This window comes from Temnothorax nylanderi, unplaced genomic scaffold (genome assembly GCF_030848795.1).
Source record: "Temnothorax nylanderi isolate EJ_2023f unplaced genomic scaffold, tnyl_v1.0 TNYL_tig0089_pilon, whole genome shotgun sequence".
In the NCBI taxonomy this organism is placed as follows: Eukaryota; Metazoa; Arthropoda; class Insecta; order Hymenoptera; family Formicidae; genus Temnothorax; species Temnothorax nylanderi.
In genome coordinates, this window is record NW_027249151.1 from 33,335 (window position 1) to 59,949 (window position 26,615).

General features: G+C 35.9%; 1 long non-coding RNA gene across 1 annotated transcript; it reads left to right on the forward strand.

Moving 5' to 3' along the window:
- Window positions 1-3,856: 3,856 nt before the first annotated feature.
- On the forward strand, window positions 3,857-26,314 carry LOC139774853 (uncharacterized). Its single transcript, XR_011718690.1, has 3 exons — window positions 3,857-4,417; window positions 25,930-26,017; window positions 26,271-26,314. It is a non-coding gene; the product is annotated as an uncharacterized lncRNA (long non-coding RNA).
- Window positions 26,315-26,615: the final 301 nt, after the last annotated feature.

Below are 26,615 nucleotides of genomic sequence, written 5' to 3' on the forward strand. Positions count from 1 at the left end.
AATCGATTCATTTCTTTCGCTTTCCCGTTAATTATTAACAGGTGCGCTAATACCCCAACAAATCGACAGTCGTGCCATATCGTAAATTATCACAGCGGTAGCCGGATATATAACCGGGCGGTTCTTACAAATCCCACGATATATTCGTTCAATCGCAAATCGTAGCGCACGCGCACACAGGCATAAAACGCGCTTGACAACTGTTATCTATATGTAAACGATTTTACGTGCTAGATTAATTATACGAGCGGCTGAGTTGCAACTAATTCACGCGTCACAATGATCCCTGATTTATGGCCCGGAATTTGCCCCATGAATCAAAACGTTCGTAGACACCGAAATACCGACCGAATTGCGCGTTGCCACGATACGGGATATCGACTTTAACATGGTTAAGTTTGATTATACTAATTATTGCAGGACTGCGCGCAGCGCCTTAGGCATTACGAAAGAGGGGGGGGGGGCTAAACGCGAGCGACATGCAACATGCCGCTCCCGGGTGGCAATTCCCTCAATTTGCTCTCTAATCTCTTAATTATATGCACATGGAGTTGCTACTCCGCATGGCAGTTGCCTCCAAAATAGGCAACGGCAACGATCCAACACGGCCAATTTTAACTTTTGATATTCAATCTTCAGAGAGGTAATATTAAACATTAAAATTTTACGCTACATTTCTCCACCTCTGTTATCTGAATAGAAAGGCAAACAGTTAAATAGAAAACCCAATATGATCTCATTAATTTCAATATGATCTGTCCAAAATAGTCTTTATTAACATCAAATTATATTATTTTATTTCAGAATATATATAGAGATTAGAAATCAAATTGTACAAAATGTCGTATATGTTTAATATAGAGTTATATATGAATACTTACAGAATCCTTTGGAGTATCACATTTATGAATCGTTTGATAACTGCTGCTTAATAATTTGCAAAACAAAAATTAACACCGCTTATATATTTCAATAAATTAAAAAAATTTTATTAATTTAAAACGTATCTATGTATATTATTATTAATATCGTATAACGAAAAAAATATGTTTTTTAAATTAAATATATATAACAGATGTATGAAAATGCAAACAAAATATTATATAAAAATATAAACAAATTATCATATACGTTTGACAGGCCTTAAAACTAGGTCAAAATTAACGAATTTTTATTGCAGGTAAAATTATGTTTTATTAAAAAATAAAAATACATTTCTTGTAGAGTAATCGTTTGAGAATATCTCCCGAAAATTTCAATAAAAAATATCAAAAATTGAGGTCCTGGCAGCTATTTCCCCGAAACAGTTTTTTAAAAATTGGTACCAGAAATATCTCGGAGACTAGTGAACCGATTTGCATGAAATTTTTTACAGCTACATACTCTCAATATAATAATCTGGTGCTTGTCATAGAATTTTTTCGATCTACTCTCTCTCTAGCTTAGTTTTTTTATAAATAAAAAAAGACCGATTTGCATAGTCAAAAATCACTTTTTTCGCTAGGAATCGCTGCCATTTTTCAGAAAATCAATATTTTCAAAATCGGCTATGACAACTATTTTGTTTCATAGAGAGGAGAAATCTCTACCGCGAATGCCATTTTTACAAACACTATTCGAGAAAATAACTGCCAGGACCTCAAAATTTTTGATATTTTTTATTGAAATTTCCAGAAGATATTCTCAAACGACTACTCTGCAAGATATGTATTTTCATTTTTAAAAAATATATATAATTTTAACCACAATAAAAATTCGTTAATTTCGACCTAGGTTTAGACCTGTCAAACGTATGTAACCCTTTAAAATCCCAAAAGCAAGGAACTTACACAAACGTATTTTGTTTCGCGTGCATTAAATTATTCGCATTAAATTATTACTTAAAATTACACAAAATATTCGTAGCAATTGCGGTTACAAGTCGAACGTTTCCACGGCACTGAAGGGGTTTGAAATGAATCGAAATTACTATTCCCGATCTCCGGACTCGCGTGTACACAAAAATGACTCACCCAAATGATCGGAGCCTGCCACCCGATGAGCCCGAAGAAGAAGGAGCAACCACACCGCCAGCACGATCATGACTCTCCCGTTTCCAGCACTGACCAACGTCATTTTGTCGCACCGATCAGTCAGTCATTTACATCGACACCGCACCGTCGTACGTCACCAACGGACATGTCACATCGCCCGCACCTTTGGTCACCGATACTCCGGGATCGCGATGTATCTTCCGCGAGCGTTCAACGACGACGAGTCACCCGCCGCGAAGTCGTCGAACTCGGATCGATCATTTCCGGCCGCGGTCCGCTCCGATCAAGCTTGACGGCACCGGCTCGCGCCGCGACGCGCCATGGCTCGCGAAAAGTCCACCGACGATTCGATTCGATTCGATTCGATTCGATTCGATTCTTCTGCTCGATTTGCACTCGCGCCGATTTACACCGTGTCTACACGGGGTGATCCGAATGAGAATGCTCCCGAATCCCGAGATCTCTCTCTCTCGGACAGCTCGGACTGCCGTCAGCCTCGAGATCGTCAAACCGCGCGGCGCAACGTCTCGCGTCGATCCGCCTCGCGGGGCGCAGTCCGTACGCAGATATCATCCACGCTGCGAAATTATTCAAACCGCACAGGAGACACACGACTCTCGGCTACACAATACAATTCCGCGTATGACTGTTTCAGCGAACCGACTCCGACGCCGGTGCTCGAAAGCGTCGTTCACTCGATGCACTCTCTGTCACGACTGTCACGTCACGGAATACCGGCTAATTTCACACTGTTCCACCGTGCCGCGTTTGATACGAGAGATCGAGTTGGAAATGGAGAAACTTCACTTTGAAATCATCGAGAAGGAGACCCGAGACACTCCCGAGGGAGAATACCGGAGGCCCGAAGGGCCAGAATAACACGGTCACGCGCGCGAGAACGTCTGACGGAGAGACGGGAACGTAGCTCAGTGCCCTCGGTGGTCGGCGCGCGACTGAGCGCCAGCGGGCGGTTGGGACTTTCGAAAGTGGTGAAGCGGGGTAGCGCGGCCGCGCTACGTCACGCGGCTGACTCGTGCGCCCGCGCGTAACGAACTCGCCCCTCTTCGCTCGGTCGCTCCCCTACCCCTAACCCTACCCCTGCTCCTACCCCTGCTCCTACCCGTACCGCGAACCGCGGGTCCTGCGTATACGCCGGATTTTCGACGCGCCTGAGATGAGTGTGACCTCGCGCGCGACGTCACGTCGCGGCCCGTTAAAGGTACGAATACACAAATATAGCAAATACGTAGGTACAGCCCGGAGTTCGGTGAACGCCGCGGGATTCACTGCCGATTGGAAATTACGACTTGAAACGCGCGAAACGCGTAAATCGCGGTGCCGAGCCGAACGATATACAGCCAGAGTCAACCGTATATTATTCGATATTCGCGAAAATAGATTCCAGAGCCTTGCTTGCCAAATAAAACGCAACACTAGTACAAGATCGCGAAGAAGACGAGCAAATAAAAACAGCTTATCGATATATCGCGAGCGTGACTGGCAATGATTTTACTCGCTCGGCCGCTCGTCCAACGGTTTCGTTTGTAATCGTGATTTAGGCACACAGTTATCTCGATTAAAACCAAAAGAGCAACATATACGTATAGATATATGTATAACACGCCGGTCGATGCGTAAAACAGTCAATGACGCGGAGAATGTGAAACGGAGCAAATTACCTCCGACAAAGCATAGTAACGCGCCCTCGTAATTTCCGATACGCAACGGCGGTTTGTTTATGATATTGGCTTCGGTGGTTTGAGCGCCCACTTGTTCTGATTTGACTGTACTACGGTTACCTGGCGCCCATTTCACGGCGCGGGCGTCTCGTTTCACCGTGCGCTTTCGCGTCAGGTCGGAGTCTCGCGCGGCTTCCCGGCTTTTCGTTGCTTTTACGTACGTCGGCAGCGAATCCCGGCCCTCCCCGTGTCGGCAGTGCCAAGTCGAGCACGTCGATACGAGCGACTCGTCGTTCGTGATTAACTCGGCACGGATACGCGACACGGTAATAAAGACGTCTCCTGATTCGCGACGCGAGGTTGCCGTTCGCGCGAAGCCGCGTGAAGTTGTCCGCGCGTCTCGAATCTTTCCGTTGAGAGTATGCGACGCGACGCGAACCGCGAACGTGATATGGGGCGAGATGCCGCGCCGCGCCGCGCCGCGCCCCACACGGTCGTCATGCCGTTGTTTACGCATTCCAAATATGCACGTCGCGCGATCATCGGGAGTGTTGTACGACCTACGACCGGACGGACGATTACCGCGATGCGTTAATTAAAACCGCGGGATTACGATTAGCCTGTGTTCGATCGATCCGCATCCGCGCGAGTGAGTGTCTGAAACGGTTAGGAGCGAGGAGCAATGTCGACGCGTCATATCGCTTGGTAAGTAAATGCATTTACTGTATTAATTCGTTTATTTTGTTAACGATAACTCTATGCTGCGTCGTAGCGATTGCGTTTGACGCACGGCATCGTGCGGAGATGCGTAGATTTTAATGTTCGTGTTTATTAATGATACGAGAGAGAGAGAGAGAGAGAGAGAGAGAGAGAGAGAGAGAGAGAGAGAGAGAGAGAGAGAGAAAGGGAGACATAGATACAGCAGAAAAATAGTAAAGTAATATGAATATAATTATATTTTCTTCGAGAATAAAGATACGATAAAAAATATCAGTTTTTAATTACCATACTTATTTTGCATACGAATTATATTAAAAAATTGTTATAACTTGGAGTTATAATTTTCAATATTATTTATTTAAATGTTATTCTTTACAATTAATTTTGTATTTAACGACATTCGAAAATTTAGAAAGATAAAAATAAAAGGAAAATATATATAAACGATAACATAGAAATTTTTGACCGCCAGATTGATATTTGAAACAAGTGTGTGCCATGGAGAGAAACAAGAGCCACTGCGGTTATCGCTTAACACATGTAACAGAGTAATTTGATACATTTTTCCGATACGCACTGAAAACCAGTATTTCTTAAATTTTATAATATAGTTTGAAATTACATATGTATAATTGGAATATTTTATAATTGTAATATAAATCATTGGAATATTAATGAAATGAAATTCGTATCAATATCGCTAATTTGCTACAACTACAACAATGATATAACTAAAAAAAACGAGGTTTTAGCCCAGAAAAGAATTTGAATGTTTTGAATCATTAAAATTTTGTGATATTATTTTAAAATGGGATTTTGGAATAGCTGATTATAAGAGAAATAAAAGTATATCTAAGTACATATTAGCTCCTTATTCAGTGTATTGAATTCTCATCATCTTTTGCAAACAACTCAATAATGACAATTTTGGAAATATGTCGTTGCGTAGTAAATGAGCGATATGTTAATATAATTATAATATTTACGTTTTACATTGAATAACAATCCAAATTCAAATACGATATTATTGAGCAAAATTTAATATAACATTGTGCTTATTAATAAATAGATCGTGTTACGAAATTGATATTTTAATCATACATTTTTTAATCAATTTGAAACGAGCTTTTTCTTAGCAAAAAAGACTTTGCATTGTAGCCGTAGATTTTCAATTTTTTCCCGGTACTTTTGTAAGCAAACTTTAAATTAAAACTCTGTTAAAGTAAAGTTTATTTAAAATTAACTAACAGGATTATTTAACTATTGATCTACATCCTTGAAACTTATAATTCGCGAAAATACCTCCTTGCTTTTCAATTGTTTATAATTTAAAAACCGTCGCCTCGGGGTATTTTCGTAAAAAAAAAAGTAGATTTACGAGTTCCAAGTATCTTTGAATAAAAAATTATCCAACTTTTTAAATTTTAATAATATAATAAGTTCCAGAAATTGAGAGAGAGAGATACGCGATATGAGAGGACAGAGTTTGGAGTATAGTACTAACATATATACTGTCGACACACCAGAGTCGAGGGTAGAATACGTGACTGACTACCCCGAAACCATGACCTAAAGGCCATGAACCAAAGCCTATACCTACCCACTTCTGTTAGTAGGCATGCGTGCTTCAGAATGTGATTCGCGCACCGCATTCCGAGTTTCGGGGCTGCGGTTACATACAGGGACGTTAAGTACGGAGGCGATTTGCCGTTGACGCGATCGTGCGGCAGATAAACGACACTCTGACGCACAGCTCCATTACTCTGTACGTTAGATCTGCGTTGCGGATTTTATCGATATGTAACTCCCTCCCGCAACGTAGAGGATGCAGATAGATTCGCAATCTACCTTTCATTACTCTTTTTCCCAGGCGATGGAAACGCGCAAACAGTCGTTCTGCCGAGAGATAAGCTGCGCAAATTAGCTTTTTCCATCACTGCTCTCTAAATCTCGTTTTTTTTCTTTAGTTCATTTAACGTGTTCCTCCGTTGTAGATTTTAATCTAAACGTATAATTCTTTTTATTAACTTCTGTATTACTTTCACGTCGCAATACACGAAATGAATAACAAAATGGATATTATTTGCGTTTGAGATTAAAACTGCGAAAACCCTGTACTGGAATAATTTCATTATCTTTCTTGATATAAGAAGTGACAATAAAAATCTTCTCATGTTACTAATATTTGTTTTTACATTAGTTATTACATTATTAATTTTAGTTGTTTCTTTCTAGAAAGCGTCTATCAATATTTTTCGTAAATCATCTGAGTATCAAACAAAAGTACTAAAATCAATTTTAGAATCAATTAGAATCAATTTACGGTTCATGAATTGCATCTTTATGTTGTAGAGATTAATTACACGCAAATGTAAGAACAACTTTTTTCTGAATACATCGCGGCATAGATTGAGATAACGAGCAGCGTTAGTAGCACCGAGTGTAGGGGCCATGTGCGTCAAAGTACAGCGCACAAGAACAACCTAAGTATATACGCGAGGAAATGTCTGGTCGATGCACACGAGTTTAATTTTATTCACCCGACTGGTTTAAAAAACACAGCATTGAAAGGACTTATTGCAGAGAAGTTCTCAAACTCTGTACGAAACGCAAGAACGCGATTTTGCGTAGAAACGATAGAAGTTCTACCTATTCCTAAATATTATCTTAATTATAACTAGACTTAACTACGAATGTCTAATTGCATGAATTACTTCGCCCTGTGTTGCCGGTCTCGTTTCTTGATAGTCCAAACTTCGAGTAACTGATACGTGAATTACGTGTATTATGGACTAAATAAATATTTTACAAAACAATATAATGTATATTATAATTAGTGAGATTTTATAAATTGCCAATTTAATTTATGAAAGAGTGTGCGTTTAACATTTCTATCCAACATTCTTTACTTCCGCAATGAATCAAATAATATTTGTGAAATAATATTATTTCCAATTGCCAATAAATCTTGAAGTTAGTAAGTAATATTGCCATCATAATATTAACCGTGCAATTTCGTAAGTAACATGGAAAAGAAATCGCCAGTATTAGAAATCATGGAGCAAGAAGTCAAGAGATAAGCAAGTATTTTTGAGAAAATTGTTTGGCAACGTTCGACGGATGCAGACGTAGTAAAGTACAGAGACGAAGTAGGTAATATAAGTAGGAACAACACAGAACGGGAGAGCAACGAGCTTTGAACGTGAAAGACGCGTTTTATGAGTTTACCGTTCCAACTTCTTTAGGAAATTTTATCGAATACGCTTCAATTGTACTTTTTTTTCACTGAAACACTCTACATGCCAATTAATCTTCCGAAGCCTTTTATCAGCTTGCCTTTTCATTTCTTTTTTATTATGTTATCAATCTACATAGCGAAACGAAATACTAATAAATGTATAACAACAAACATATATATATAAATTATGAAACTTACCCTCCGTAAAATTAAAAATCTAACACATATACATACGTACATCTGTTATTCTTCAGAATGAAAAATATCCTCGGCATATGCTTTCTAAGATAAAATTAAATTTAATGTTGTTTGTAAAATTGTACGGATTTAAAATATATGAAAATTGGGAACTTTGCAATAAAATGAAATACGTACGTAGGTTTAAAACGATATCTTACATGGTAGAACGACGAAGATAACATTATTAATTCGTAAAACTTAAAGATGTTCTTGGTGTTATTATGCTAGTTTCCCTAAAGACGTTACTACAGGCAACCTCATAAAGCGCATTCTGAACGCTCTGAGCGCTTCCTATATTATTTTAGCTCGGTTCGACATTCTAGCTTATTACTTCTCTGTTCTTTCGCGAGTAGAATGTTACATCTAGACTGCTATAATAATTAATATGTAACACAAAGAGATACAAATATATACAGGTACAAATCTATATTTTTATACGAGTTTAATCAATTTATTTTCTAATTTTAATTTTATTATTTTGTAATTATAATCGAAACTATTATAGCTTTTGCGTAACTGTAATAATATACAAATATTTATTTGGTTCAATATATAGACGTTATCCAAATTACAATAATAATTTGTAAAGATTACACTAAATTATTATTTTATGTTACACACATTCTTTCTCCTTCTCTCTCTCTCTCTTTCTCTCTCTGTCTCTCTTTCATTGACGATTGTACCATATCAGAGAAATCGTACAATATTTACGAAAATACATCCACGCGTTGTAGGAGTAAACATCGTTCTCTATCGACCTCGGTTTCCTGGTTGATTTACAACTTTAAAAAAACACACACAAAGTGCGACACATAATTTTCCTTCGCGTTTCCTTGCTAAATAACGATATCGCACAAATTTGCAAAAATTTATCGAAGCTTCGGAGAATATTGTGAGTTGGATAACGATGCCACCTTAAAGCGCGCACATCAAAGTTCCTTCTTCTAAGAACGAGGAAGCAAACTCGTAAAATACCTGCTACGCTTCCAAGACGTACGATATTGTTCCACTTAGTCTTAGCTTGTTACCAAGACAGGAGAACGATGACAAACATATCTCTCTGACAGACAAGGTGTTCATTGATTGAGTTTGCTTCTCTTAAAGGCTTATGGGAATCAATGCTCGGACACTTGTTTAATATATCGTGCTATCCTATTGAACTTCAGAGTTGGACTACCGATGAATTTGGATTGAAACTCATGAATCATAAGCCATAAGATTTACGAGATTACTCTTGTGAAATAATAAATTGTTAAGTGAGTAAATATTTCTCTAGTATGTCAAAGCAGAAAATGATAAAGAATATAACTTAACTGCAAATATATTAACAATACAAAATATTTAAAAATACAAAATAGGTATGTTTAAAGATATATAAGAAAAAATATCTTTTTAATATAAAGTCGGATTTAACATACATGTAGCTTAAACGAGAAATAATTAAGTTAAAAATAAATTTTATTATTCTTTCGGTACATTAAAATCACGCTGTTAAGAGTAATTATTTACAGCCATTCGATATGCTAAAAGTTGCTGTAATCAAAGTCATATATTGATATATGCACAGTTTCACTGATCTTTTACTGGTTTTACACATATTTATTATTTGTTTACTGCATATGCAAAATAACGGATTGGATTATTTTTTAAATTCACTATTTTGCGTTTTAGGTTTTTTTATATTTATTTCATGAAAATAAAACTTGCCTTTAATGTATGAGACTTATCAGCTAAATATTATCTTTGGAAATCATCATCCATGAGATTTAATTAATTTATATTTAAATGCAATGCAAATGCGTGAAATCGATAGAAAATGTTACAAATATATTTCCTCTCTCGTCATGTTTTGCTTGTTATAATCTCAACGCATTATTTTTGCAAAACGTGCTCCCCGGTATTCACGTTGATTATTCGCAAAATCTCCCCGTTTGCAAAACCGTCGACGTGCAACCATTTGACTCGATATGTCAATTACTAAAAACAAACGAGACACGTAAATCATCGTTATGACTAAACTTTCGCGATGCCGAGAGCTGCCGCATTCGCGAATAAAAAACGCGAGAAAAAAAATGCTCTTTGTTCGTTTTGGCATTACACGTTAATCCGACATCGATGATTGGCTACCGTTTTCAAATACACCAACAGCTTGAAAGAAAGCTTTTTATAATCCCGAGAATGTGCCAGCCGTTGAATTACAGAAAACGTAAGGCTGATTTTTTCCCAAAATAACTCGCGGCGAAATCTCGCGAACAATTTTATCATTCTCTTTCTGCCACTAAAAATTTTCTCTTGTATCAAAACATTGAATTTTGTATTTTTTGTCCTTTGTCCTCACAAATTTTATAATTACAAATAATTTTTTGTCTTTTATCTTGTTCTGTTTATTTTATCGATTTATTAAGCATTGATTATTATTTATTCTTATATTTATTAAATCTAAAAGGAATATTTTTATAGTTTCACATCAATTGACTCATTTCTTTCTGGTACTTAATATCTTTTTATTGTCATAGAAACTATTAACCTATTAACTATTTAAGACTTAACAAATTTTGATATGTTTAATTTTTGTTGAAATTTTCATAATACGAAAACTGATTTTGATACGACGTGACGTTAAAATGACTATTATTCTTCTTCATTTAAGTAGTATTTATTATTAAAATATTTAAAAAACGAATTTCTTACATATAATTAAAATTTTATGTACATTCTTTATTCAATGTTATATATTGTTTAATAATTTTCGCGTTCCGTATAGTAAAATGTCAATGGAAAGAACGTCACTTTATAAAGGTTATTTTTTAGTTTTCTATTGTACATGAAAGAGTTCTTCTTTTTCTTTTTCTCTCTCTCTCTCTCCTTTCTTTGAATAAGTCGGTCGATCAAAGACGACATAGTATGGCAAAGCTGCATACGCAAAGCAAGAAGATGCGCGTGCACCATGTACAAAACTTCGTGACCTGACGATCGATTAGCTTTGAAGATGAAACACTTTACGTCCAATTTACAGCGAAAAAGCATATTTGCAAAATTCATCGATTGTTACATCACAAAAATTTCTTCGTAAGGAAGGTCTTTGAAATATTTTTCAATTATTAGGGGATTATATATTTGCTTTATTCTTTATTATATTTATAGTAACGCTGAAATTTCTTTGAGTGTATATTTTTAAGCCGAGAATTACAAAGTCAGATGAATAGAAATAATTGCGTAGCGGTCCGTACACAAGAACAACTATGGTAAACGTAAAAAACATTGAAAATAAATGTGGTGAAATAAAATTAGACTGAAAATTTCTCTTGAGAAACTTGCATATTTGTGACTTTCCGGTGTGTCTAGCTTTTATTATTTATGTGCTGAAATATAAGCGCGCTCTAAGTATTTTAAGAAAGCGCAAAATTAAATAAATATAGTTTTATATCTATCGGTCTTTTCTAATTTCCGCATCGCATTATATTACGTTTGCGTATAAATATTTACATAATCCGAGAAAATATTGCAACATTTAAACTATATATAAAGTTCAAAATTATGATTAAAATCTACTATATTTCATACCTTTCAAACATTTGATTTCTTTATATAGTAGCTTGATATATACTCTAAAATATTTAAAAAGTTAAAAAATATTACAATTTTGCTTAACTTTTTCATATTGTCGTTATGATAGATTTGTAGAGATCTAGAATAAAATTTTAGAATACTACTGCTTACGCTGACATACAGACCTGTTGAATTTTTAATCACGATTGAGGACGATGTGGAATAGCGCAATATCGATCTATCGAATATACGGAACATATTAGTGATTTTATCGGCACGGATAGAATTTTACTCTCGCCGATAAGCAGAACCGACAGTAGAATTAAATCATAATAAAGGAGCCCAAGCGTCCATCTTTGTCGTTCTCTTTACCGCGCGTACGGAGATCTACGTCTTCACGCTCCGTAAATTCGGCCCTGGGAATTTTTCATAAATTAGACAGGTGACGGTGGCGTTAAAGTCCGCGGGAAAATTCCAAGAAGCCCATAAATAAGGAAAACGCTCGCTTCCACGTCGTCTGTTCTTTCAGCGCCTCGGTTAGTTTACACGGCGCGACATCGAAGAGAATGGACTGCAAAGTCAAAAGATGGGAAAATTGCAGAATTGAAAGAAAAAGAAAGATGGATGAAGAAAAAAAAGAAAGAGGAAAGCAAGATGTATTAGTAGAAAAATTTGCGCTTTTTAAATCATATTTATGTCGTTTATTTTTCTCTCAAATAAAACGTGAAAGTTAGAAAGAAATAATTATTGTGTCTTATTCGCAAACTGTATTACTATACAGATTTTTTCCTTTTCCACTTATTCTTAGTCCAAATAATGTACACCTTCTTATTGAAGCATGAACTTTTTCTTTATGGAAGACCGAACATTATGTCAATTTGAGCGATATAAACTTAAATCATAAAGCTTAATCATATTGCCCGATTAATTAGCAGTAGAAAAAGCTTGGGAGTCGAATTGTTCAAATAGCCGTAAAGGCAATTGTATATTTGATCATTTTATTGAAATTGGATTTTATTCAATTGGATTTTTATTTAATGTCTTCATGTTACGAACAATTATTCCATACCAATAAATTTATAGTTTGACAATCTTAAATAAACAATCAAAACTTTCAAAGAATTAATTGATAATTTAAGTAGTAAAGTTTTATCGAAATTTTAAATCGTTTGAAGAGCAATTCGAGTAAACATAACAAATGTTGAATGAGCATAATCAAATATTCCGATTTTAATACAAATATGATATTCGAGACGTCGCGTCGTTGAAATTTTTGAAATTAACGTACGCACGATGTCGTTCTGAATTCGTACGATGTAAGAGACGCGCGATTAAATTGCAGTCGCGCGCACAAAGTGCCAATTATTCTTGTCTAGCTGCAGCGACGGCTGCTAGTTACGATGCATCGGGCGCCTCGACGCCTGTTTTCCGCGGGATGCGAACCCACGTGCGCACTCTCGCGAAAAGTAGAGCGGAAGGAAAATGGGTGGTTTTGAGGGGCGTATCGGCCGTGTATAAAGTGTCGAGAGGACACCCTTAACGAGAAATGCTCGTGCGAATTGCGACCCGTGCGGTGAACCGCTGGCGAGAATTTCGAGAGCTCGCTGATACTTGAATACTTTCGCGAGAGTATCCGATCGATAATCGCGAATACGAGAGCCGCCTATGAGAGTGGCAATTATTTCGCGGAGAGTCGCTGAGTTGTTTATATAACTAGTTGACTGAGTGCAAACAATGTGCTACACATTTTTCGTCGACGGTCATGAGGGATTCGATAACCGCGATTGTTAATCCACGCGATTATTTTCGGACACGTATGAGTTTTACGCGCGCAAGATTAAAAAAATTGAACAAACAGTAGCTATTATTCGGCTCGCAACGCGGTGCGAAGTTTCGAAATTAAAACGCAATAACAATTTTTTCGCGAATAGAATGTCCGACGCGATGAGGCGCTGATGCGTAATAATATGGACGATAAATTCCACGCGCGCAGCGTGCTCTCGCCGCACCTCTTGGATGCTCTAAGTAAAATATTTTCTCTCGGGAGCCCAGTCAAGATTTTCCTGACGTCGCTACGTGTAATGCCTCTTGCAACACTCGCCGCGGTTGCTGGTGCGTCGTATTTCACGGTTCCTCCCGAAGCGAGGTCTTAAAGAGTGATATATTACTGCCGCGCGGGGACGTTTGTTGGGTTCGTGTGCGTGTTTGTGTGGATCGATTTCTGAAAGGGTGTACTAGTAAGAACCGTTCGACACCCATAGGAAACACATGTGGCCATTGCGGCCTCCGCGGAATTATAAAACAATCCTTTTCGAAACTGTTAACCCTCTCAATCCAGATTTATATCGAATGTATATAATGCACAGCGCACATAGAAATGCAAGAAACTAAATTACCGCTTAACTATACGCGGTGGCATCGGCAAAACAAGGTATAAAAATATATTTTATATCAAAAATTTTTTCTACGGTATTTTACACGAATTGTTAACAAGATAAACATATTTTCCATTTTTTTAATAACCAAAAGATTTAAAAGTCGGAAAATTTGCAGCATGTCAGTTGAGAGAGAAAATGAGAGCGTATGCTATTATACTTAAGAGTTAAGCGATCAATAAGCATATCTCACGTCGCTCCCTCAACATTATATAAAATGAGTCGACAAGAAAAGAGAGAAAATGATTAGCTGCGATTGTGAAATTGCGGTTAGTACATAAATTAATTAATAAATAAATTAATACCGCGGCTCTGTAAAATTTTCTTTTTGTAGAAGTTTCCTACATATTTCGTGAACGATACACGATTTTTGTTCGACTTTCCCGCTACGTCGTATAATCGAATTCTCCATTCCGCTTCCTCGCGCGGACGATGGTTTGAAATATATTTGTTTGTCAGATTGCGTCGAGTCGGGGCGGCGAAGGAAAAGTAAAAGAAACGGTGAGAAACGCCCGCGTCTCTCGAGGGAAGTGTAAGCCGTATTTACTGAAGCGCGCTACTCGCGACATATGTAGCAAATTCGTATATATCTCGTCGCTTCGACGTACAAAGATTATTCCGCGGTAACAGCTTTGTATTGTCCAGGACTTGCGGAACATTTAAAGAATTGGCACAAAATCCCCGTAAATATCAAAAATAAAAATCTTTACGCGGCTAAGCTACGTTTTTAAATATTTACTTATCTGTGAAAAAATAGAAAGAATATTTGTTCCCTTCATTCCGTTGAACAGAAATACTCTCTCATAAATAACAACTATTGTTATTTATTTTAGAATTTTCTGTTTTGACACACATAGAATTTTTTTCACGTAAAATTTATTTTTCCATGATAACTTACAAATCATTTTATTTGCACAAAATCGAATTTTGAAAATAAAGAAATAAGTATACCTTTATTTTGAGAATTTCTTTTAAGATAAAAAATCTCTCTCTTCTCTTTGTTTTTTATATATAATAAAAGCTCTTTATTTTATATACTTATAATTATAAAATATACAATATTTTATATAATTATAAAATTTGATCTCCAATTATATAATCGACTTCATTTGTAATATAAACTATTTTCATGCAAATATGTATGTAATAGTAAAATCGATTGTTCGACTAATCTAACGTTAAAATGATTGTAAGAGTGGCTGCGCGCTATTAAACGTAAACCACATATCACAATATGATTCAATTCAAATTGCTTATCATGAAACTAATATATTCCAAATATAATGAAATCCTCAAATAGCCACCAATTTAATTATACAAATCGCGTTCAATAGAATGCATCAATGTTGCTGACTCGAAGTTCATGGCATGAAGGTGGGCTACGGAATACGAGAGATACGGTTAAACGGTAAATTAAACGGGCGCGCTGTAGCTGTAGCACGGGCGAGAAATGCACGGTGTTAAAGAATAAAAAATTAACGAATTTAATTTGGGTTTAACGAGGTCACTTTAACGATAGTCGACGGCAAGTGACGGCAACGGCGACGGTGTATCGGGTATTCTAGTTACCGGCGGTGGCGCGAATGCGAGCGAGTATTACGTTTGCATCGAACGCGACAGCATGCATTCCAATTTGAAAGGCCGCGATTCTCGCGAGGATTCGTTTCGCGGTTACCGCGGATGCGGTTTAATCTCGGTTACCAACTGCAGAGGAGACGTCGCTTTTCCCTCCTTCTCTCTCTCTCTCTCTCTCTCTCTCTCTCTCTCTCTCTCTCTCTCTCTCTCTCTCTCTCTCTCTCTCTCTCTCTCTCTCTCTCTCTCTCTCTTTCTTTCTGTCTCTCTCTCTCTTTCTGTCTCTCTCGCTTTCTCTTTCTCTCTTCCAGCGCTGCGAATTATTCACAAGTATTCTGACGTGGAGAGACGGGAGACGGCGAGAGGGCGAAAGCATTCCTGCATGGTAACGAGGATCAAAATACCTCCGATCAATAATTCCGCGTCGCACTGCTTCTAGGGCCAGTGTACTTAACTAAGGAGCTCGCGAGTGAAACGTCTGCGGTTCGCTCTGTCGGCCGCTCTGACGGCTTTAGTATCGCTTTATGAAACATAGAGAATCTTGATCTTTGGCGTTTCGTCTCGCTTTGAAGTGCGACAAGCGCTGAAACGGCCGGCGAACGTTACGAGTGTTCGAAGAGAAACATTCAGGCTGACGTATCAATTTATCTTGTCAACTCATAAAACAGCGGATCATCTTGCGCTGTAAAAAAGACGAAAAGAGATATTCCTGCGTCACGCGAGATGTCAGACTTTAGAATAACGGGATCGGCCCTTAAGATTTTCGTAAAAGCGTCGACTCTTGTTAGTGACCTCGGTTACCGTAACCGCGCACGAACAAGGGATACTTTTTCAGCCGCGGCGTGGGCGGCGCTGTTCGAAAATGTTACAAGACCCTTTGATATTGTCCAGAGATACAGTGTCAGCTCGACTAAACTCAAATTCAGCGAAATCGCTATTGTATAAAGCATATCATCCATACCCGACACATCATGATAATCGATAAAGTGTGTGCTTTCATTGCGTTTCTTAGAATACTTCTCAAAATATAAAAAACGCAAATATTTAAAAGAAATTAGAAAATATGTAAATATGTAAAAAATTCTAAGTTTATATTGTATTATTTATATTGTATAATATTATATATAATACATAATGCAATATAATATGACATACAAAATATATATGCATTGCATATATGTATATAATATATTTTTTTTATTTATATATATTTATAAATTTTTATAATTGAAATATACGTATCATAAAATATACTTATTAAAAATATCAATATAAAATCTTTAAAATAAAGCGCAACATTATTTCGCGCAAAAGTATGTATAAACAAAAATATCATAAATTTCCAGTCCGTGTATTTCATATTTAATATGTAATATTTATAAATAACGAACGGTAAAAACACACACGATTGACTTGCAATGACGAATTATGCCGTATGCACATATGCGTTCCAAACAACGCAAAATATTCGAAAAATGGTAACCACTCTTCGGTAAAGTTAGCGGAGCGGCTCTCTGCAGAAAGCTGAAAATAAATCTTTCGCGCGGTGACTGACATAAATGCATGTCACGCAGAAGGAACTCAACGCCTTCCTAAGAAAAGATTGTGCATTCTATTCGTCGCCTTTAAATCGTTCAGTTTCCATTTTACATTACGCCCACATCATACACGATCAAATAAAATAGATGTTAAACTCTTTACCCAAATAAATTGCGAAATGAAAAGCAGTGATGCGAATTTATCATTGGAATATAAATATATATATTTTTTCAGAATAAACCATTTTTTTAAATAACACTAACGACATATTATACTCATATTTTATACCATTTAAATATTGCTACAACTGTAATTATATATCATTCACGTCTTATAGGGGAATAACTAATAAGTACAATTATTTGATAACGTATTATCACATCGAGATTAAATCAATCAAAATAAAAACTTAATGCAGAAATAGAAGTTGCAATTTCGCCAATCGATTTATACTAATATTAGAAATGCAATTTTATTTTCGCGTTCCAAGCTTTTGTGCGTTGTTATGGTTTTCATTTATGACCTGTGTCCGCCAATCGATAAGCATTTGAGCTTAACCATTTCGAGACCTTCACGCGCAGCGCAGAAATTTCAGAATCCACAACTTTGTAGATGGGGTTGCAAATAGGCGAACGTGTTTGGATACGAAAAACACTATAAGTGAATCGATATTAACAGAAAATTATGAATATTATGAACGTACGTGACAAATACATTTATTAATGTTTGAATAACGCTGCATATAGTCAACTAAAGTATCATTATATACGCTCAATCATACCATATTGATAATTGTGAAAATTATTATATATGTATATAATTTTTTAATTTTTTTTCTTTTATATTAGACTTTCTTTTATATATACATACACGCAGATATACGTGACAATTACTTCCGCCAACTTTTTCACAATGATCAAAAATATGTTTGAAAGACATAGAAATTATTTTTCAAAAAAATTAATATACATCTATATTAATGAAAATTCAAGCTTGCAACTATATATCATGCATGCAACTATTAGCATGCAACTATTAGGCATCTGCTAAAATAAATTCCTGCAAACCGATAATCTACACTTTTAGAGCATTTTTGCAAGGAAGTGTTTCTCTGACCTCTCCACGCAGTGTTAATAGTCATCGATTTCGCATCGCGTATTATACTTCGCGTATCCGCGGCAGTCAGGAGCACGCTTGCTTCGAATAAATCGTGCGATATTTTACGACGACTTAGAGCACCCTTCGCGCAGGAGAGAGGATGGCGAGGATGGAAGACGAATCCATTCGAAATCGGCGAACCCTTTAATCTACTAGCTCAATGGCGTCGCGAAGATGCGGTATGCTCCTCGCTTTTCTGTGTATCGGCGAATACGTCAAGCCGCGCGACGGTATGATTTACAACCCGCGTTGGTAAATGTCACCAGGTTATCCAAAACCGATAAATCGAGCCTGCCGCACGGCCGGTTGGTTATTGCCAGGTGCGTTTTCGTGATCCCGCGTTCTCCGCGTTTGTACCGTACCACCCTCGACACTGGGATTAGATCGGGAAATGGTTGCCAACTGATTTGAATATTGGCTACCGTCGACTTATCTCCGGACGGCGACGGAGAGCACTTTACTCGCAAGCGTGTTTAGATTTGGAAATAAGCTTTGCCAAGGTAGAATATGCGAAAAGGAAGAACGGTATGTATCAGTAATAATGAGCATAATATTTCAGAAAACTTCAGGAATGCTTATTATTTTAACCAAAATTGTATTTATTTCTTTACAATATTTATTTATAATTACATAGAAACACTGAGGGGAAATACTGTGATAAAGTAGCTGATTTTTGTATTAAATACTTTCGCAAATCTTTGTTTCTCGAAATGGAAAAATTATGACTTATATTTTTCTTCCCATTCGAATAAAACAGCACGGAACGAAATAAATTCTGTTGATGCACAAGGATAATTCATGACTTCTGCGCATTTATATTTTAGTTACAAAGAGAAACTGTAGACGATAGTAGAAAAGAGGGTAGAAATATGAGATACTCATTGTCTTCTTGACCCATATACTTAAACTTGCAATTTTATGAATTCCATCCATTACGTCCATCTTTTGCATTTGATGCGCGCTTCAGTTAAATAAATGCAGCTTGTATCGTCCGCGTATTTAAAATCTCTATATATATTCTCTGGAAAAAAAGATCAAATTTATACACCTCAGTGTCAGAGAGTTCTATCTCATCTCGTATTCCTATCATCTCCTCTAAACTTTAATTAAAGGCAGGATACAGTATTACCCGCTATAACAATGTTAAATGACGTCATTTATTTCTACGATACCACTCCTTATACGGCATAAAATGTGAAATACTATGCGCAATTTGTCACGCCGCGGTAACACTTGTCGGCCAGCGCGGTAAAACTTGTTGCACCCCCACACTTTCTCTCGAAGCACATCCTGGATAATCGACAAAATCTGCTTTAGGGCAGAATTTACAGGGTGTCCACACCCCAGCTGAACCCACCAATCCGGTCAGCTAGGCGTACCCACGGAAACTTGGATGCGAGCGACAGGATATACTCTTCCTCCGTGTGCGTGTGACCTCCTATCCGAGAGTTTGTAATTAACGAAGCAACATCGCCGCCGCGCGGCGAAGCCCGGGGCATAAAACGCGTATATCCCCCCCCCCTCTCCGTGCCGATAAACTCGTGTCTAATGTCGAACTTCGGTCCACGCTCGACCGCGCATTTTGAAACAAACACCCGTTGGACGGCATGTGCCATGCACGTACCGATCGTAAAGACTCGAATACGTGCGACTTTCTAGACGAGAAGCCGTAGCGCACAGTGGGAGACCCTCATCAATCTCACGTGCGACTTTTGACACGTCACTGCACTCCGTCGTACGCTCGTTCTATATGCGTTCGCACCTTGCTCAGGGTGAAGCCCCATTCATAAGGTCATATGTCCCCACCATCTGTCGATACTTTGGACATACTTCGTATTCTCCTCGATTTTTACTGCCATCCAAAGAACGCCGTTAACGCGTGGCATTCAAATTTGTCACGCGGTACCAACTTCACAATCACGCATGATTATTAAAACGTGATTTATTTTGAAGACAATTTTAAATTATATATTATTAGTAAAATAAATGATGTGATTTCTCAAAACTAAACTACTAAACATTGTATTGTTTTTCTCAGTTCTTTGTTATACTTCTTTCTATCTGCGATTTCTTTCAAGTTTTTCAAAAGAAGTGCATTCAAGATAGATGCAAAATGTACATACAATTCATGCTTTTCTCATTCTTATTGTTGCCTTTCGAGCTCCATCTCATCCTATCTTCTCGATTCACGAAAGCAACACGAATACACATCAACGCACAATAGCGTAGCTTCCGTGAGATAATAATGTATTATCAGGTTACAAGCGCCACTATGCGAATGAACTGAAATTCGCATGTAGTTCCTTGTATATGGCTCCGAACAGAATATTAATTCTGTTCAAGGTTAACAATTTTTTTAATTCGTTAAATTTACAAAGAATGTAGTTAATTAAAAGCACGCGAGATAAGTAATACGTGTCGGTGACAAAGTTTAAATAATTATGAACAGTTTTCAGATACAAGGTAATATAAAATTAATATTAATTAATTTTATAAACTTAATTTATAAAATTAATATTAATTTTATATTAATAATACTGAATAATTATAACAAACATTTTTTTGATAATTTTCTTTCTAAAATGCTCGTTTTCACCAATGTCGTTTAACTTGAACCTTAGTTCTATTCACTCTTTGTCTGTTTCTAATTTCTAAGGGAGATTGTTAGATAAAGAGACTAAAAGTGAATTGAATTAAGGTTCAAATTAAACGACGTTGATGAAAACGGGCATAAGAAAAATTTAAGTTTGTTTATACTATATAATATTATATATTATAGTGAATCTAAATAACTACTACCTACTTAGTAATAAACTTACTGTCTGATATGAGTAGTTTTTATGATTATTCCATTAACGAAGCCATAACGTAAATATATATATATTTTTTTTTACTTGACAGTAGTGACGCGAGAGCATTAAAACGTATTTCCTCCGCGTCACGGCAATAAATTCCTTCCGTTTACTGCACCAAATGCGGAACGTTTCTCCTTGTATCTGCGCAAAGGGAAACTGGAGATTCTATTACTTTTGAGTGCTAGAACCACAGTGTGAGCTGCAACCAGGCCGAGCGGACGGGTTGATGCCGCAAAGTGAGTACTTACGGTTTACGGAAGATAGTTTGTTCGTCGAGACACGTTTGCTTCTTCAACGTAATCTTCCGGCGTATTCTGAAACGTTTTCACTCGTCTCTAGCGATAGTCTCTCGAAAATAATTTAATATCGATAATTATATAAGATTATAACCTATAAATCTAAAATGAATATTATATTGATAGAATATTATAAATATTATAACACAATCTAGAAATTATCAGCAAATTACAGTATTTGGACATAAGTAAAAATTTGTTTTATACATATCAATTTACACAAATAAGTATTGTGTATATTATATATGTAATGAATTTGATTTAGTACTTTTTAATAAAAATATTATTAATTAAAATAGATAAATAGAAGTACAGAGAGAGAGAGAGAGAAAGAGAGAGAGAGACTTTTAAACATTTAAGATTTAAAATAAATTTAACGTAACTAAATCTAGTTAATCGCATTACTATATGTGTGTGTGTATATAGTTTTTTCTAGATTTTTCTTAACTGTGTGTGTGTGTGTATGCATGTGTGTGGTTCAACCTTTTCCTCCAAACTTTCCAACATTGGCGTCGTCGCCTGACGTGAATGACGTTCGACCGCCCCGAGTCCGTGCCTGCCTCGTTCAAGAATGCAAATTTATGCTAACCAAGTAAAGTAATGCGATCGGGGGAGGCAACCCATAAGCAGCAAACGATTTAGAGAGGCCGTCGACAAAAATTCGGCGCTCGAAAAACTCTGTGTGGGCTTTTTTTGGTAATATATCAAAATTACGAAAGGTAGTTATGGTTTGTGCTTTTTGCACAATATAACTTTACGTTTCGGCTTTAAATTTCTACAGTTCTATGCATCACACACTGACCTGTATATGTATACATATAGAGGAAAGTCCCCTATTATGAGACACCACATCTATTTTGTGTGATTATCGGAAGTCTATGGGCAGAATTGAAAAAGGTAGTAGGTCATTTTGAAGGGAATTTAATAAGCTTTAAGATGCTGAAATGTAAAATCTAATTTAAATATTAATTTTTCTGAAAATTAGAAAAATGTAAAAAATGAGCTTTATGCAAAATCGAAAAAGTGTGCTCCTAATATGAGATACCCCGAGAAATCGCTAATAAAGTGTAAAATACATCGGTATGGCAATTAGAAAACTTCATTTAATGTCTCTGAAATACAAATGTAATAGAGAAGTTTATTTGTAATAATCGCAAACCCACTTATGCTCAATATTTCCAGCGCAGCCAGTGTGCGCCCAGCATGAGCATGCGATCACTATCAGCACACTTTTATATAAGTTCGTATGAACCTTCCCTTAACTTTAACATAGTATTTTCCCTCTTTTTATTACTGTACAATAACCTTCATACTCTAGCAACGATCGTCACCCTGAATATCTCATATTACGGATCCCACGCCTTGCGGATTCGCGATCACCAAATCTATCCTCTACAATTAAGCAACTCAACATATCCTGTATTTTCCTATTAATACGACCTTACTCTATCGCTGCATACAGAACTCATTGTCAAATATTTATTTATTATATAATAAACAAGGTTCAAAATCTCACCTTTATAGAACTTGACAACATCCAAATTCACAATTTCGATATTTGTAACGAGTGCATGCACGATCGAACAATGAATTTTCTTCTAAATAAAGGTTTTACACCAAGGGCAATAAGTTCATGGTGGAACCAACAAATAGAACCTATTAGTTTAGCAGAAAGCCCGTTATCGCATATTAGGAGCTTATCTCATAATAGGGGACTTTCCTCTAGTAATCTTGAAAATCTAATATTATATAATAGAAATAATATAGATTCTAAGGGTTATTATGTATACATATAATATATTCGATAATTGCGAATTAGTTTATATAATTTATAATACATTAAATCACAAAATTAATTATTAAATTAACATAAAATATGTAAATTACTTATACCATAAAACTGCAAGCTATTCTGGATATACAAAAAGGAGCTGAGTTGCAAAAAGAAACTGGGTCGACGTTGAAAGGATTAAGGCGTGAGAAGATTAACGGAAGACGGAAATTTCGAATTATGTTGAGACACGTTCAGCGAGACACTTATCTGCATGTCTGTCAAAGTAGATAGCCTGCCTCACAAGTCGTTAGGCAGGATTCTTTTATGATATATTTCTGGTCTTAATCGTCAGGTAGGAAGTCGATGACGCTATTGGTCGTTTTCTATAATGACAATGTGTTCGTGGCAAGTGCCGACCTCAGAATGCCCGTATCGTAGAAATGACCGGCCGCTACATGATTAATGTTTGCACGTAATTTCATCTACATAGAAACATGCCACAACCCCAGAGATTAAGATGATACACGATAAGAGCATATTATCCAACTAATCAATTCGCACATGATACGCGAGATAACTGACCGGTTGACAATGAATAATGCTTCACGGATCATGTGCTGAAAGATCGTTATCTGTAAATAAAATTATCATTACACAAACGATGTCATTATCGGCCTTGGCATTAATTTATAAATTAGATTTGTTAATTAATTTGCTGATTAACCAGTAACTGATCATCATAAAATACAAAGATGGAATATTGAAGCTAATACAACTTAAATTAGAGATCTTCAACTGTCAAGAAATTACGTAAAATATTTATGCAAAGAAAAAGAGAGAGAGAGAGAGAGAGAGAGAGAGAGAGAAATATAAAAGATTAAAATTTCAGAAAACCGTTACAAGTGCAAAAGGAACAATTATATTTCATTTTTACAAGTGCGGACATGAATCGTAGATTCCTTTTCTGCGTTATAGTGGAATCGCAGATTCCTTTTCTGCGTTATAGTGCACTGAAGTGTGTGCACACATGCGATAAGCACGAAGAGCGCCGATTTCTTTTCTGTGACAGCATGAGGAGTCTTTACGAAAAACTGGTACTCGTAACAGCGATAGCTGCGCGTAAACGCGGTTACGTTACTGAAAGATTATTGGAAAACAGATATTTTCAAGCGCCCATCGCGGATTGCTCTCGATCGAAACGCTGATGTATTTTAAAGACAGTAATGTATTCGAATACATAGTTTATCGCTTCTGCATTTCGATAATCAATATTTAAACGTATTTCGATTCCAGCTTTTTAAAATACAATTTTCCTGATTGTAATTATCACAAAATAATTATTCGTTATCTGACTTATTCCGTTTTGGTAAATAAACTATACTTTGAATTATTTTCATCGGTGAATATATATATATATAATATATACGGATTAAAAACGTATACATTTCATAATATTTATATTTCAATTTAAAATTTCGATAAATATGAGTTTCTTTATTTTAAATTTTTTACACACATTAACTAATTACCTTGTTTTATTATCAATAAATTTTATAGTAAATTTTGTGACTATTAATATACTTAATATATATTTTTTTTGTGAGAACATTATCATTTCAAGTCAAAATTCTCACAGATAATACTAATTGAAATACGTGAAGAGAGTAAAATTTCGGAACTGACTTTACCGCTCGTTCTCATATGGTCTTTTCAGCAACGCCAAGAGGATAAGGAATCGATTTCTTTAATCGAGCAGATAGGTTGAGCGTATCGGGTTCTCGAACATCCCCCAAGGGTGGGTGGAATTCGACGTATCGAGAAGTTAGACGAGTGTATCTGACATTATTGCAAGCAATTCGCCGTACGACTCTCTCTCTCTCTCTCTCTCTCTCTCTCTCTCTCTCTCTCTCTCTCTCTCTCTCTCTCTCTCTCTCTCTCTCGCTCTCTCTCGCTCTCTCGTAATGCGGATATTGCTGTTGCAATTCGTTAGACAAAAGCATATTCGAGACTCGATGTATCTGATGACCATCGATGAAAGCAAAAATAAGACTGATATTTGTATCTGATCTTTATTGAGTTTAAACGTAGTTACATCTCGGATTATTTAACAATCTTTACTCGATTTTTGTAAAAGTTTATAGTCCTTAAATAATTTTTGATTCATCAAACGATGACTCATGAATCGCGTGAATCATTTCTTAATTACTATTAATTACGATACATACTTGTATCATAATAACACAAAAAATAAACAACTTCTCGATCGAAACGATATTATACATTAAACAATGTGTGCAATTTGATTACAACTCTATTTCTTTATTGCATATCGTTATAACAACAAAATATGTATTACAACGTATATTATACGTAAATCTAATAATATGCTGTTGATATCTTGGAGTAGTTGCTTGTATCGAATGTTAAGACTTATGACGAAATAATGATATTTATAATAAATATTTTTTATTATAACGATATATTATAATATATGTTGTAATTGTAACGTTTGACTGATAGTAAAGAGGTTTTTTTTTTTAAGGGTTGGGTACGACGTCCCTTCAAAACGCCAATGAGGTTATTAGATTATAAACCCTACGGGGAAAAGCAATAAAATTTTACTACTACTATTACTAACGTTTGACTGATATTTTACTAAAACGCGACTTATATGCAGATTCAATACTGGAGAATCCGATTTGAGTCTTGAAGAAAAAAAATCGTGTAAATTCTTGAATAGAAATAATAATTATTTAATAACTTCGGTATACTTCTTTATACCGATATGGAATAAGTATCCACATCAATAATGTTAATTAGTACAATTATTTATGGTTTCAGATGCAGACGTAGGATCACTTTCTATACGTATATCTAGTAGTTGCAGCATTGGAGGATCCGATTCGGGCGGAGCAGGACTGGTTCGAAAGTAGGTTCTACAAGTTTATTTTAATCAAAATTTAATAATTTTCAATATACGTTTTTCTTTAGAAGATTATATATTTACATAGATTCAATATTCAATATTTTAAAGTATATTTAAAGAGTTTCTAAATAAAGTTTAGAGAAAGAATATAGTATTTTCTTAAACTTTTACAAATATTATATTTTAATTGTTATAACACAAAATTTATACTTATTTGTTTAACTTAAATCTTATCAGCAACATATTTTTGTTGCAGATTTGAATGCGGAACATGGCCAATCCTGAGCTGATGGTATCGGTGAGTAGAATTTAGAATTTAGTTAATGTTTTTCTCTGGCAAAATAGCTATTTTTGCAATTAGTGCGATTTATTTATATGTAAATCCATGCAGACCTTTTGCATAGAAAGCATCGAACGAATATATTCCGCGAAAAATTATTAAAATTATTAAAAGCATTCGAAAATTCTCTTTTTTTTCTTCTTATGATTTATCATAAATATTCTTTAAATAAATATACAAATTAAATCATGAATTTCGTGTCTCGAACGCATCATGCATGAAGTTAACAAGTGGCACAAAACAGAGTACAATAGATATATT